This window comes from Chelonia mydas, chromosome 9 (genome assembly GCF_015237465.2).
Source record: "Chelonia mydas isolate rCheMyd1 chromosome 9, rCheMyd1.pri.v2, whole genome shotgun sequence".
In the NCBI taxonomy this organism is placed as follows: domain Eukaryota; kingdom Metazoa; phylum Chordata; order Testudines; family Cheloniidae; genus Chelonia; species Chelonia mydas.
Window position 1 is genome coordinate 23978179 of NC_057855.1, and position 14719 is coordinate 23992897.

A 14719-nucleotide genomic window follows, 5' to 3' on the forward strand; every position below is an offset into this window, starting at 1 on the left:
CTTTGAAGGCATGGGGCAAGACACCTTTGAGTTGACTATGGATTATTTCTGTGTTACTGTTATGATTAGGGAGATGAATTATATGTCCTGCCCATTGTGGGCAAGAGATGTAGTCAGTTCAAATTTAGCCCCAAATTCATATTTTGTAGGAACAATCTTTCACAAAACCTAAGACTTATACTAGCGTTTCTCAAACTGGGGTCTGCGGACCCCTGGGGGTCTGCGAGGGTACTCCAGGGGATCCATGAGTCCCACTGATCAACTTCTCCACCTCGCTCAACTCCTCCACCTCCATCCCAGTGCCTCCTGCACGCCAGGGAACAGCTGTTCAGCAGCGTGCAGGAGGCGCTGGGAGGGAGGAGGAGGAGCAGGGATAGGGCGTCCTTGGGGATGGGGGCAGAAAGAGGTGGGGAAGAGGAGCGGCAAGGGTGGAGCAGGGGTGGGGTGGGGTGGGGCTTTGGGGAAGGGGTGGAGTGGGTGCGGGACCTGGAGCTGAGTGGGGAATTTGGGGATCCCCAAAAATGTTTAAATCAAAATGGGGGTCCTCGGCTTGCTAAAGTTTGAGAACCACTACCTATACAAATGCTTCTATCTTTTAAAAATGAAAGTCCAGTATCAATATAACCAATTTTATTTTTAAACAATCAACCATGCCCCTGATGTGTTCAAAACCAAACACTGTAGCACAAAGAAGCCTAAGTGGAATATATTGTTTTTTATTTAAATAAATAGCTTCCATAGTAACAAGTAAATTGGATTTTTAAAATTCTTGTACTTTTAATAATCAAAAGCAATGTAGCTGATGTAAAGAAACATGTTTGTCTACAAATAAATTATTTTTAAGCTCCCAATATCTTGTAGCATTTATGTCATCTGTCCATCTTACAAGGCAGTGACAGCATAATCATCAGTCAAATAAATAAATAAATAAATAAATAGTAAAAATTTGGAACCTAAATGGAAAATTGGACTACTTAGAAATATTCTGTTCTGTTTAATAAACCCAGGAAATCTGAGCCCTGAGGAAGAAGATGGCCTGAAAATGGACAGGAGGTCTTTCACACAAGTCTACAGTGTAAAGATTTCTTCCTTAGTACTATATTCCCAGTAAAATAATCCTCAATTTAGAATTAAGATTTTTCAAGTGCATTTCCCAGCAAGATAATCACTAAAAATAAGAGAAAATAACTAGTTACGCCAACATTAAGATCCACAGCAGTATTAGCTCACATATCTTTAGCCAAATATCACACTCAAGTCCATAGTTCCACTGCAAATTCACTTTCAGTTCCGCAATAGCACTACTTACAATATACACTTCCAATTTCTCACTATCACACTCAAATGCCAAACATCAGCTCTGACCTCAGCTAGTTGAAGATATACTCTTTATATAGTTATATGGGTAATACAGTCTAAAACATGTTTGTACATGAAAAAGTATATTAGAATTAAGATTTTCCTCACACCAGACAGGAGGTTCACCAAAGAGAACAACTGTCTCTAGAATGGAGCTCTAGACTACATCTTCAGCAAGTTTGGCTTCAAGTCTCACCCTCTTCCTGCCCTTTCCGCATCCTGTCCTATCCCTACAAACAAAAGGCGGCATTTGGATCTAAATTATGCTATGACAAATAAGAATAATACTTTTGTAATTAACAATATTCTATATTAATAATATTTTGTAAAAATAGTATGAAAATTAGGTTTGCCAATTTTGGTTGGATGTGTTCTTGAAGGTTTCATCATATGACATAATCTTTAATTAAAGACTAATCTTCGATTTCTGGAGACTCCAAAACAATCCTGGAGGGCTGGCAACCCTAAAATGTGTTGTGTCTCATTTTTGATTACTATGGTTCTTTAGCTATAGAGGTCCGAAAGAATAGTTAGACTCTGAAAGGAAATTTCACATTCAACTCATTTGTACAGGTTTTCTTTGTCACAGCGAATACGTTTTTGACCAAAATAATATTACTGAAAAGCTACAGCAATTCTGAATTAAAAACTAAGGATATCAAACCCAAAATCATGTCTTTATTATCCAGTCTACAACAGATACAACATGATTTAAAGCTTGGTACAAAGTTTAACTGCATAGCTGTCAGAAGTCTACTAGATAGAGACTGTTAAAATTAAAAAATTAAAAAATCTGTAACTCTACTATCAACATGACAAAAATGAAACTCCAAAAATTTATAAAATCCAATGTACTTATCTCCATTTGTTCTGTTTACCTACTTTCTGAATTTCACTCAGCTAGGGAAAATGAAATCAAATTGGTCAATTTCACATTATTATGTAGTCAATTGCACTTTTTGGTTCTCATGCCTGAGCACAATGTTGTTGTGTTTGAAACCCAAGCACTGCAGGGGAACGTTTCCTACTAGCCTGGAAAAAACCTAAGCAACCCCACTCTGATTGTTTTGATTGATTTCTGTTAATCATAATTTTTTGTAAAACAATTCCTTTCCACCCCCATTTATTTTTTAAACCAAACCTAGAGTTTGAGCCTGTGTTGCTTAACAGTGCCCCTTTAAAAAACGAGCAAAATTTTATGAGAACTGTTTTTGTCAGATGTTCTCTCTTTCTCTATAAGTGTGTTCTGAGGGCACTGAGGATGACCAATGGTATTGATATCAAAAGGATTAAATTTCAGATTATTCCCTCCAACTAAATTCCCTCTAAACTGCGTGGCCACGCAGCAGCCCATTAAGCGCCGCACAGGCGCTCAGGGCTGCAACGGGGAGAGATGCTTCTCCCCCAGCCCTGGACCTGCTGCGGCGCCCCTCCCCCAGCCCGGCCCGGCCAGTACCGGGTTTATAATGGCACCAGGCCCATGCTCAGCAGGGGCCCCATGGCCCGCCCAGCGCTCCACTTCACTTACGCTGCGGCCCAACGGCCGCAGCGCTGGCTCCTCTCCGGACCCTCCCCCGTGCTCCTATGGGCTCACCGGCCCAGGGCTTCTCTATGCTCCCACCCCACTGCTTCTCTCAGTTGGCCGGGTGAGGGCTCCTCTCGCCGCCCCTTCCTCCATCACCGCCGCCGACTGCCTGCCAGGAGTTGGAAAGGAGCCCACCTCTGCTGCCATTCCTCCGGGCCACCTGTGAGGGATGCGGAGCCCGTTGCAGCCCGGACTGCAGACAGACCTGCCGCAGCCCGAGGAGAGACACCCCTCCCCTGGCCCCAGCCCAGCCCCCTGCCCTGGATGAAGGGAGAGGTGCCCCAGCCCCCTGCCCTGCCGCGGATGAGGGGAGAGGTGCCCTGGCCCCAGCCCAGCCCCCCTTGACCTGCTGCGGACGGGGGGAGAGGAGATCCTCCCCTGGCCCCGGCCAAGCCCTGCCGGATCTGCAGAGGATAGGGAAGAGGTGCCCCAACCCAGCCCAGCCCCGGACCTGCCACGGCCAGGGGAGAGGCGCTTATCCTGTGGCCCCAGCCCCAGAGCAGCCACAGCAGCAGGGAGAGGCATCTCTCCTGCCAGACCAGATGCTGCTGTGGGGAGAGTTGGGGGGTGAGTTCTCTCTCTCAACCATAGCCCCAGGGCAGCCTGCACCCTAAACCCCTCACCCCAGCCTGCACCCCCAGCTGGAGACCTCAGCCCCTCTGCACCCTAACCCCCAGCCCCAGCCCCCTCATCACTGGCCCCATCCCAGAGCCCACACTGCCAGCCAGAGCCTCACCCCCTCCTGTACTCCAACCCTCTGTCTCAGCCCTGAGCCCCCTCCCTATGACACATCACCTCCATATTGGAGCACATAAAATTTATTCCGTACATGTGTGGGAAAAATTAGAGCCAACACTGCAATCAAGTACTGCTAAAGAAGATTTAAGGAGATGTTAGAAAGTCTGGAAGTTCTGAATTGGAACTGTGTTTTAATGTTTCCACCTTAACTAAAGATCAGCCATGATTAATATGCATTTATGTTTTTTTTTTCCTTCAGCAAATGAAGCCAACTGATTTCTGGACCAGAGAACTACTGAACTTGAGATGGAGTTGAAAGATCATAATGAGACACCATTAGAGTATATTGCATCAATACGTTTCCTTAACCAGCTGGTAAAGTCATTTCTAAGCTATATAAAGCACTTCCTTCTCTCAGGATCTGAGTGTGCTCTATCACAGTGGCACTTTAGAACCAAATAATGAAACTATGGTACTAGTCCCCACCTTGAGGATTTTAAGACAGAGACTGCAAAGCAAGAGATGACAAACCAGGGGCAGGAAGGAAACTTAGAATATAATTATCAAGACTCCTGGGACAAACACACACACACACTTTCTTGTTTCCTTTCCTTCTTACTCCACTGCCTCTTCACTTCCTCCTAACTATTGCAGTGAAGATAAGCCCTAGGGCTCTGTCTTCACTGCAGTTAACTTGAGTATTCTACACTCAAGTTAACTCCTCTCAATCTAACATAGCTTGAGTAAGGGCTAGTCTACACTGACAATGCTAAAGCGCTGCCCCGGCAGCTCTTTAACATGACTTGTGTGGTCGCGGCGCAGCGCTGGGAGAGAGCTCTCCCAGGGCTCTAAAAAAACACCTCAACGAGGGGCGTAGATCCCAGTGCTGGTGCACTGTCTACACTGGCGCTTTACAGCGCTGAAACTTGCTGCGCTCAGGGGGGTGTTTTTCACAGTCCTGATCAAGAAAGTTGCAGCGCTGTAAATTGCCAGTGTAGAAAAGCCCTAAGAGTGGCCACACTGCAAAACTATACCTGAACTGCACAGTGATTGGATTAGCAGTTAACAAGTGGTGCTAACATGAGTTGTAGCCTATATCTCCCGATGGTCCAGCCAGCTCAAATTAAAAGCACCACCACACTCAAGGGGTTTTGTGTGGGAATGAAACTTGGATTAACTCTACAGTGCAGACAAACCCTAAATGCAGTCACTCCAGCAAGTCTGCAGTTGCTGTACCTGGTGAGGGGAGCCAGAAGGAAAGAAACAATTCAAGACTGATGTTGGCATTCAGAGAGCGCTGCACACAGTGGACCATCATTATTGGTCTCAGGAAAAAAGCACAAACTGGCAGCAGTCTGGAGTTGCCAGCTTTCACACAGTGATCACTACTTGCTTTTCCACCAGTAGGGCAGCTCTCATTTTGGTGTCCTTGAGCCACAGGGTGGGGGCGAACTCCACACACAGTTCAAGGAAGGTGGCTTTGCGCATACGAAAGTTGTGCAGCCACTGCTTGTCATCCCATACTTACATCACAATCCAATCCCGCCAGTCGGTGCTTTTTTCCACATCCCCTATTCCACATCCCCCTAATCTTCTGGTCTGGAAAGAAGTCCACCAGCGGGGTTGCGGTGACGCGAGTGTGCAGGACCATTAATCTCCTCCTGCTACTAAGAACTGTGACTCTGGGAAATGCATGGGAAATAGTAGATGACTTTGTAGCAATGGGATTCCCTAACTACAATGGGACGATAGATTGGCACACGTAACCCAATTTTAGCCCCAGATCACCTTGTGACGGCGTACATCAATGGAAAGGGCTACTTCTCTATGGTATTGCAGGTGCTGGTGGATCACTGGGGTCATTTCACGGACATCAACACAGGCTGGTCAGGGAAGGTGCATGACACATGCATCTTCAGGAACTCTGGACTGTATAGAAAGCTGCATGCAGGGACTTTCTTTCCAGACCAGAAGTTTAGGGGGACGTGGAAATGCCCACAGTGATCCTGGGAGACCCAGCCTATCCTTTACTCCCATGGCTGATGAAGCCATACACCGGAAACCTTGACAGCAGCAAGGGGCACTTCAAGAACAGGCTCAGCAGGTACAGAATGACCATAGAATGAGCGTTTGGCAGATTAAAGGGTTGCTGGCACTGCCTTTTTGGCAGATTAGACCTCAGTGAGGAAAATAGTCCCATAGTCAGAGCAGCCTGCTGTGCTCTGCATACCATTTGCGAAGCCAAGGAGGGAAAGTTTCCCCAGGGGTAGAGCACTGAGGTGGATCAACCTAGTGGCTGATTTTGAGCAGCCAGACACCAAGGCTATTAAAGGGGCTCAGTGGGGAGCTATTTGAATTAGGGAGGCTTTGAAGCAGCATTTTGACAATGAGCCTCAGTAATGTGTCTTTTTGTAAAGAATTGAGCTTGGCATTGTTTACTCACCACCTTGAATGACCCCTGTAATGATTCCTGCCTGAGCATTAACTGTAGTCTGCAAATATGGTGATTGCAACAGAAATTCAAACAGTGGTAATCACCCTGTGTAGGTTACAAATAAAGAATCACTGTCTTTGTAAAACTCAATTTTTATTAAACAGCAATACACAGATTAACATTTCTTACAAGGGACGTGACAGTGAGCAGCTCTCTCTGAAGTGAGGATCTCACCACTGCATGCAAGTCCAGCTGTCATTATGGAAAGTGTCCCTGGGGTGGAGTGCAAGAGGTACTACAATGGGCCGGGAACATGGAAGGAAAGTGTGGAGGGAGTTTGGGGAGGGCAAGGATGGCAGTTCTGTATGGACTGCAGGGGGAGTCAAGCATGAATGTGTTCTACCTGCAGCACAATCATGGACCTTAGCATCTCTGATTGGTCCTCCATGAGCTTTATTATCCTCTCCTGACCCAGTCTTCTCTCCTGGCTATCCATGTGTACGTTCTCATTTATTGTCTCTCTTCATGCCCTGTTCTTGCTACTGGCCTGATCTGATGATTGCAGCAATTCCTGAAACATGCCCTCCTTACTCCTCCTCATTTGCCTCCTTATCAGACTGAGGGGTTCCACTAGTGTGTAGGAGCTGGCCCTCAAGGTGTATATCTACAGAAGCAAAAGAAACAATACACAGAGTCAGTATTGTGTGTGCACTCACAGTCTTGAATCATAGAAGTTACATACACTTCTTTCTCACTTTCCCTTGGCAAGCAAATAGCTCGGCTAGAGCTCTAAACATGGTGAGTTTGGCCCAGAGGAGGGGGAGGAGGAGGGATGCAAGATGGGACAAAAAGTCTGGGTGGGATCAATACAAGTGCCTTGGAACATTATTCTGAATACTGGCACCGTTTTCCACAGGCAGGGGCAATCGAAGCTGAAATCACACTACTGAGGGTAACCGAAGATGCAAGGCTGCGTCTCCTGCACGCGTGAAGTTTCAGACCTGGTCTGTATGCTGCCTGCCTGTGTGCTATTTTGGTTTCTCCAGAAGTAATGGCTGATTGGAGCGACAAAATTGCCTACATTGGGGGAAGAAATAAAGCAGCTCCGCCAAGGAACCTTCATCTAAGGATTGTAGAGTATATGCAGGAAAGTTTCCTAGAGATCTCTATGTAGGATTCCCGGGACATCTCGGTGTGCATTAACAAACTTTTCCACAGGGCCCCCACTGAATAGCTGCACAGGGGAATACAAAGCAGATGTAAACAGCACCTGGTATTGTTAATTTCCATCCCTTCTCCCACGTGCACCAAGTAACAAAATAAAGGCACCTCTACCTCACGTAATTGCACACTATCAAAGAAAAATGAGTTGTTACCAGAACTCCCCTTTTCTGCTTCAGATATGCCAGAGCCGGACTGCTGGGACTAGCTAGACTCCTCCAGAGTCCAAAAGAGGTCCTGGCTCACCATGCCACCCGATGAGCCTGCTGCCTGTCCCACATCCTCCTCCAACTCAAGCTTCTCATCCACCACTTCATCCTCCACTGCCTCCGGTCCCCCGGAAGTACTCATGGGGCTCTTGGCGGTGGAGGTGGGATCTCTGCTGAGGATAGCATGCAGCTCCTTGTAGAAGCAGCATGTTTTTGGTGCCACACCAGAGCAATGGTTGGCATCTCTTGCCTCAACTCCTTGATCTTAGTATGGCACTGCTGCGTGTCGCTTTTGTGCCCCTGCTCGTGGCACGGTTGAGAAATCTGCTTGTAGGTGTCAAAGTTTCTACAGCTGGATCGGAGCTGCGACTGCACATCCTCCTCTCCCCATAAACCCAACATATTCAGCAACTCAGCGTACTCCATGCTGGAGCCCATTTACTGCAGAAAGCCAGCATGGTCAGCTGGGAAGATGAAATGTGAGCTGTCCATGCTGAGCAAACAGGAAGTGAAATTTCAAAAATGTAAAAGGACAGGGGCACATGCCTGTGTACCTGGCTGCAGTGCAGTGGAGCAGAAACTGCTTACTAGAGCAGTCATGATGGGCATTGTGAGACACCTCCTGGAGGCCACTTAGGGAGACATAAGCAAGTGTAGTGTCTACACTGATACTGCGTTGCTCTAACTTTGTCGCAAAAAGCTTTATGCCGCTCGTTGAGGTGGTTTTATGTCGGCTTATCAGGAAAGTTAAATCAGTGACAGGAGCATTAGTGTGCATACTCCTCCACCGTTGTGACAAACAAACCTGACTTTGTCGACAAAACTGTACCGTGTAGACCAGGCTTAAGAGAGCTCATATGCAGGTGGGAGATATAGCATTGACCTTGTCTAGCTACATTGTGATAAACATCGCCGCTTGTGCCTTGTTGCTGCTAGGATTTTACTGTGAGATAATTAACAGAAGTTAGTTATCTTGCTGTAAAAAACAATACCCTTTTTGGCAATGAAGACACAGCTGAAACAGAATAAGAAAAACCCAAAGTAAAGCCTTGAAGTGCTCCCTAAATATCCTGAATAAAATCTGAGATTAGAGTGGGCAAAAGTGGCAGAGATAAAGGGAAGAAATGACAAATGAGGTAAATACCACCAAAGTAGAGAGGGGAAAATAAGGAAAAAATCCAGACAACAAGCTGGAACCGTGTCAAACACAAGGGTTCAACATATCTCCCCTTTTATGAGCTCCTATGCCTATATCCTGGGGACGAGACGGAATAGCTGCCTCTGTGGCAACAACCACGATCTTAGCACTCCAGAACCTTCCAGGAATCACAAGGGACAATCCTTAGCTTCATTTTGCATCTAGCTAGGTCTAAAAGACTGATTTTTATAAAATCAGAACCAACTTACTTGTTAAATATTTTTTTTCCAAGATGTTCAGTCTCACTTTTAAGAACAACTCAGAATAAATATTAGTACTCTGCATTACATTCTTTAGTCCTTATGTACTCAGTACTGCACAGAATTTGAACACTGCTAATAATACAGTTAAAACCAAACCTTTTAATGTTGCCACAGACAGTATAATGATATTTATTCAAAATGAAATCATGGCATTGTTAACTTGTGTAAGGTCCACCAAAGGCCAAAATAATGAGCAGACATAGTAAGTTGCTTAGGAGAGCAACACACTCAAAACCAGGTGCTTAAAAAGTAAAAATCACAAAGGCAATTAATTGAATAAAGAAACCAACCACATTTCCCTCACTCCAAAGTAAACTCTCAAAGAATAATTTTACTGATTTTGACTCCTCCTCTGTACTGTAGACAATTGCTAAATGCATCCGATGAAGTGAGCTGTAGCTCACGAAAGCTTATGCTCAAATAAATTTGTTCGTCTCTAAGATGCCACAAGTACTCCTTTTCTTTTTACAATTGCTACAGTGACAGAAAGTTGCAGTAAATGAAATCCACCCTCTGCTGTAATAAATCTACCCCCTCAAGAGGTGATAGGTAAGTCAATGGAAGAATTCTTCTGTCAACCAATGGTGTCTATACCAAGACTTAGGTTAGCTTAACTACATTGCTCTGAATGTGAATTTTTCACAGCCCAAGTGACGAAGCTAGGTATAAGTTTCAGGTGTAGACCAGGCCTGAACTGTATCTTTTGGACACACCCCTTTGTGTGACATAACATTCCCCAGGACATGTTAATCACTGACTATAATCTGAGCTGCAAATAGTCTCAGTTTTGTCTCTCTCCAGCTCTATGGTGAGAGGCAGCAATGTGACACCTGTAGCCAAGAGAATGCAGCAATATGCTGAGAGAGTGTGTAAGAAAGGGGAATTCTCTTTGCAAGTGCAAATAGCAGTGAGGTCACAGTGGGATGGGCCCCTCACTCTTGTGTTTCTGTGAGAAGAGGCCAGAGCCAATATTTTTTAATTTAAAAAATCATGAAAAACAAGGGCTTTGACAGAAATATATAAATCAGAAATGGCTCTTCATAGCCCATCACTCTCATAAGCTGAAGAAGTGAACAAATTCAAAAAAGCTTTGCAAGTCACCTTTAAGGCAAGAGGAATCTTCTACCACTTAAGCTGAGAAGTGGCTGTGAAGTGATTCCAAGCCTGATATGTTTCAGAGTAGTAGCTGTGTTAGTCTGTATCCGCAAAAAGAAAAGGAGAACTTGTGGCACATTAGAGACTAACAAATTTATTTGAACTTACGCTTTTGTGAGCTACAGCTCACTTCATCGGATGCAAGCAGTGGAAAATACAGTGGGGAGATTTATATACACAGAACATGAAACAATGGGTGTTACCATACTCACTGTAACAAGAGTGATCACGTAAGGTGAGCTATTACCAGCAGGAGAGTGGGGGCAGGGGGATATTGTAGTGATAGTCAAGGTGGGCCATTTCCAGCAGTTGACAAGAACGTCTTAGGAACAGTGTGTGTGTGGGGTGGGGGAAATAAACACGGGGATATAGTTTTACTTTGTGTAATGACACATCCACTCCCAGTCTTTATTCAAGCCTAAGTTAATTGTATCCAGTTTGCAAATTAATTCCAATTCAACAGTCTCTCGTTGGAGTCTGTATATACAAGTTGCAGCCAATGCAGCTCAGCAGAAAGCCACTCTGCACAAGAAAGAATTCAGTGTTTGCTTATTTTTATAAAGGAAAGATAGGGAGAAACCAGAGCAGGATGAGAACACTAACCTATTCAAAAAGAAAAGTAATATCGGCATCTGATCAATTTAGTTCAGATTGAAAAGGAGATTACCTTCTTTGACACACTGTAGTTCAGTACCCAAGTGATAGGGAGGGCTCTTATATATTTTATTTTATTAATCTTTCAATGAAATTTATTGCTCATGAAAAGAGCTAGACTAACTATGCTGGAAACTAAGGTTTATTTACTCAGAGACAGTTACAACACAGCCTGCAACTGTGGAAATCTCCCCTCACTGCCCTGGAAAGGTGCATAGATACCTCCCAAGAATGTTTTACTGGATATTCAGCTTGTCTTGCTAACACTAGCAAGTAACTTTCCCTTAAAAATCCTATTTCTGTTTAGCTTTAAATGTTCTTCTCCAACAAATGCCCTTTGAATTTATAATCTGTTCTGTATGGCTATTGATTCCATCTTTATGTTTCAATAAAGATATCAGTTTTAGCTGAATGCCCAGAGGACCATCCTTAGCGATTATCTCTCATTTAGACTTAATTACTTTTTGTTGCCTTTACAAGCTTCTGAAAAATGATATTCCATATTAGCCCGCAGTGAAGTCATGCTAAGGTGGCACGTACACTGGGCTGGTATTATCAGAACTAGAAAGAGGGAGTCTGTCAATTACTGGCCAGTCTTGTTCAATTTTGAGCCGAGGCTCTATCCTGCATGCCCTCAATCACACAAAAGTTCCACTTAAGTTACCTATTTTGCTTGAATAAGGATGGCACAATCAGTTCTTACATGGTATCTCAAAGAATGTACACATTCTTATTTTGCATCTTGCTGGTTATGAAATAAGAAATCATAACCCAGAATAATCTCCATACCAACTAATTATGATGTCACAAACAAATGATTACAATTCAAGGAAGCAATAGAAATAAAAATAGATGAACTATAAAGAAATTAAAAATGCTTTTTTACTGCTAATGTCCTAATAAACATGGGGGAGTGGGGACGGGAAACAGACTGAATAACATTTTATTTTTTTTTCCCATGAGATGTCAGAAGGTCTTTAAAATTCTACATCCTCAGTAAATCGTAAATATTCACACAAATGGCAAGCAACAAATCTTTCACTCTTACAACACACTCAGCATGTAAGATTAACTATAAAAGCAGCTTCACAAATATCTATTGTTACAAGTTTCTTAAAAAAGGAAAACTAAACAGAGTAATTTAAGACTGTGCTTTTGTTTTACTCAGATAGTCATGTGACTCAAGAGGGTGTGCTATGCAGAGCGTAATAAGCAGTTCAATTACATCTAAATCAGGGGTTCCCAAACTTCATTGCATTGCGACCCCCTTCTGACACAGAAAAATTACTACATGATCCCAGGAGGGGAGGACTGAAGTCTGAGTGTGCCCGAGTCCCACCTCGCAGCGTAGGGGGCCAGAGCCAAAGCCCAACTGTCCAGGGCGGAGGCCAAAGCAGATGCCCAAGGGCTTCAGCCTCAAGTGGATGGCCTGTAACCTGAGCCCCACCACCCAGGGCTGAAGCGCTTGGGCTTCAGCCCCCAGACGGTGGGACTTGGGCTTCAGCCCCAGGCCTCAGCAAGTTTAATGCCAGCCACTTTGGGGTGTTGACCCACAGTTTGAGAACTGCTGATCTAAATCTTGCTTGTGCTCTGACTTGAAGCTATTCATAAATGAAGAACACTTCTTTAGCAAAAAAAAATTGAAAAAATGTATCTACAAGAAATTGCATTTGCACAGAAAATATTAAAAGGGCAGAAGGGTACAAGAGACATGAGAACAGCGCAGTCACTCATAATGTCCCTTATCCCTTGGCCTCTGTAGTAGTGGGATCATGAGACACTAACAAAAAATGTTTCTCTTTTTAAAAGTTTGATGAGGTGAGAGAGAGAGGCTCATCTTGAGGAAGTGATGGAGGATGAGAACTGAAGAAACTGACACCCTTAGCAAAAAGAACCAGGAGTACTTGTGGCACCTTAGAGACTAACACCTTTATTTGGGCATAAGCTTTTGTGGGCTAAAACCTACTTCATCAGATGCATGGAGTGGAAAATACAGTAGGAACATTTCAGGGAACATGAAAAGATGGGAGTTGCCATACCAACTCTAACGAGACAGCTCAATGAAGGTGGGCTATTATCAGCAGGAGAAAAAAAAACTTTTGTAGTGATAATCAGGATGGACATTTCAAACAGTTGACAAGAAGGTGTGAGTAACAGTAGGGGGAAAAATTATCATGGGGAAATAGCTTTTAGTTTGTGTAATGACCCATCCACCCCCAGTCTTTATTCAAGCCTAATTTGATGGTGTCCAGTTTGCAAATTAATTCCAGTTCTGCAGTCTCTCGTTGGAGTCTGTTTTTGAAGGTTTTTTTGTTGAAGAATTGCCACTTTAAGGTCTGTAATTGAGTGCCCAGAGAGGCTGAAGTGTTCTCCGACTGGTTTTTGAATTTATAATTCTTGACGTCTGATTCGTGTCCATTTATTCTTTTGCGTAGAGACTGTCCGGTTTGGCCAATGTTGATGGCAGAGGGGCATTGCTGGCACATGATGGCATATATCACATTGGCAGATGTGCAGGTGAACGAGCCCTTGATGGTGTGGCTGATGTGACTAGATCCTATGATGCGTTTTAGCCCACAAAAGCTTACGCCCAAATAAATTTGTGAGTCTCTAAGGTGCCACTAGTACTCCTTGTTCTTTTTGCTGATACAGACTAACACTCTGAAACCTGACACCCTTAGAAGATTCTCACACTGTTTAAAAATAAGTAAGGCTGGTCCTGCTAAAAGGTCTGAATTTACAGTCCTCTCTCATGCAAAACTCAAGTTGATTTCAATGGGATTTTTGCCTAGCTAAGGGATGCAAGACTGGGCCCATATAATATGAAATTTAAAAGAAAACATTGCATAATACATAAGTTTCTCATTTAAAAATCCTCAAAGCTTTTTTCAAATGTCTATTATGTCCATTACTTTACAGAAAAAAGTAACTGAGACACTCAAAAGATTTCTACTTGTTAATTATTAAATCAAATTTAAAAAACAAATACAAAATAGTCAAATAAATATACTCAGGCATAAAGCAAAGGAATTCACACGCAAATGATGAATTTAATTTAATCTTTGTTCAGTCACCTACTCCTGATGCATCCGATGAAGTGAGCTATAGCTCACGAAAGCTTATGCTCAAATAAATTGGTTAGTCTCTAAGGTGCCACCAGTACGCCTTTTCTTTTTGCGGATACAGACTAACACAGCTGCTACTCTGAAAACTACTCCAGCTAGCATCCTTTCCCACAAGTTTGCAAATGTAAATCAAATGTTGCCGCACAGCAGGATTCAACTTGCTAGCATATAACGCTGTTACTTTTATCAGCAATGAAAATCTCATTACTTCATGTAAAGTTCAAATTCTTTGTTTTTTCCCTCTCTCATTTCCATGTAGTGAGTAATTTTGTTCTGCATATGAAGTATAATATTTTTAATAAATGTCTCCATATTAAAAAGCAAAACAGTAAAAGAAAAACAAGACATTACCAAATCATACACTTTTAAAGTTCATAATGTGTTTTATGAGCAGTATAGATGTGTACATTCTAAAAAGTTCAGTAAAAAAAGTACATCAAATTCGTTAAAAGTCCTCAGGGTCTATGTGACATACTCAGTTAACCACTTGGGACATGGATTTAAATCAGTTCAGATTACAAATTAAATGAGTCTGATGGTCTCAACATAGCTGCTAGTGTACACACCACAAAATTCCATGCAATTACAGCTTGCATTTTCCATTTATGGGAGCCATGACAGGGGTATCACAAGTTACTTTTGAGGTACAGTAGCAGAATGGTGTGGGAAATGGCTATACCTACCTGCATTACTGTGTTTGCATAGTGTCTATCACAAAGGGGCCCCAATTCATAACTGGGGCCTGTAGGGACTACTGTCATTCAATTTGAGTGACACA

At 43.4% G+C, this 14719-nt stretch overlaps 1 protein-coding gene across 1 annotated transcript in view; it reads right to left on the reverse strand.

Annotated features, from left to right (window-relative positions):
• Nucleotides 1–14719, reverse strand: part of LEKR1 (leucine, glutamate and lysine rich 1) — a 124924-nt gene that overhangs the window by 76094 nt on the left and 34111 nt on the right. The gene's annotated exons all lie outside the window — the stretch shown is intronic.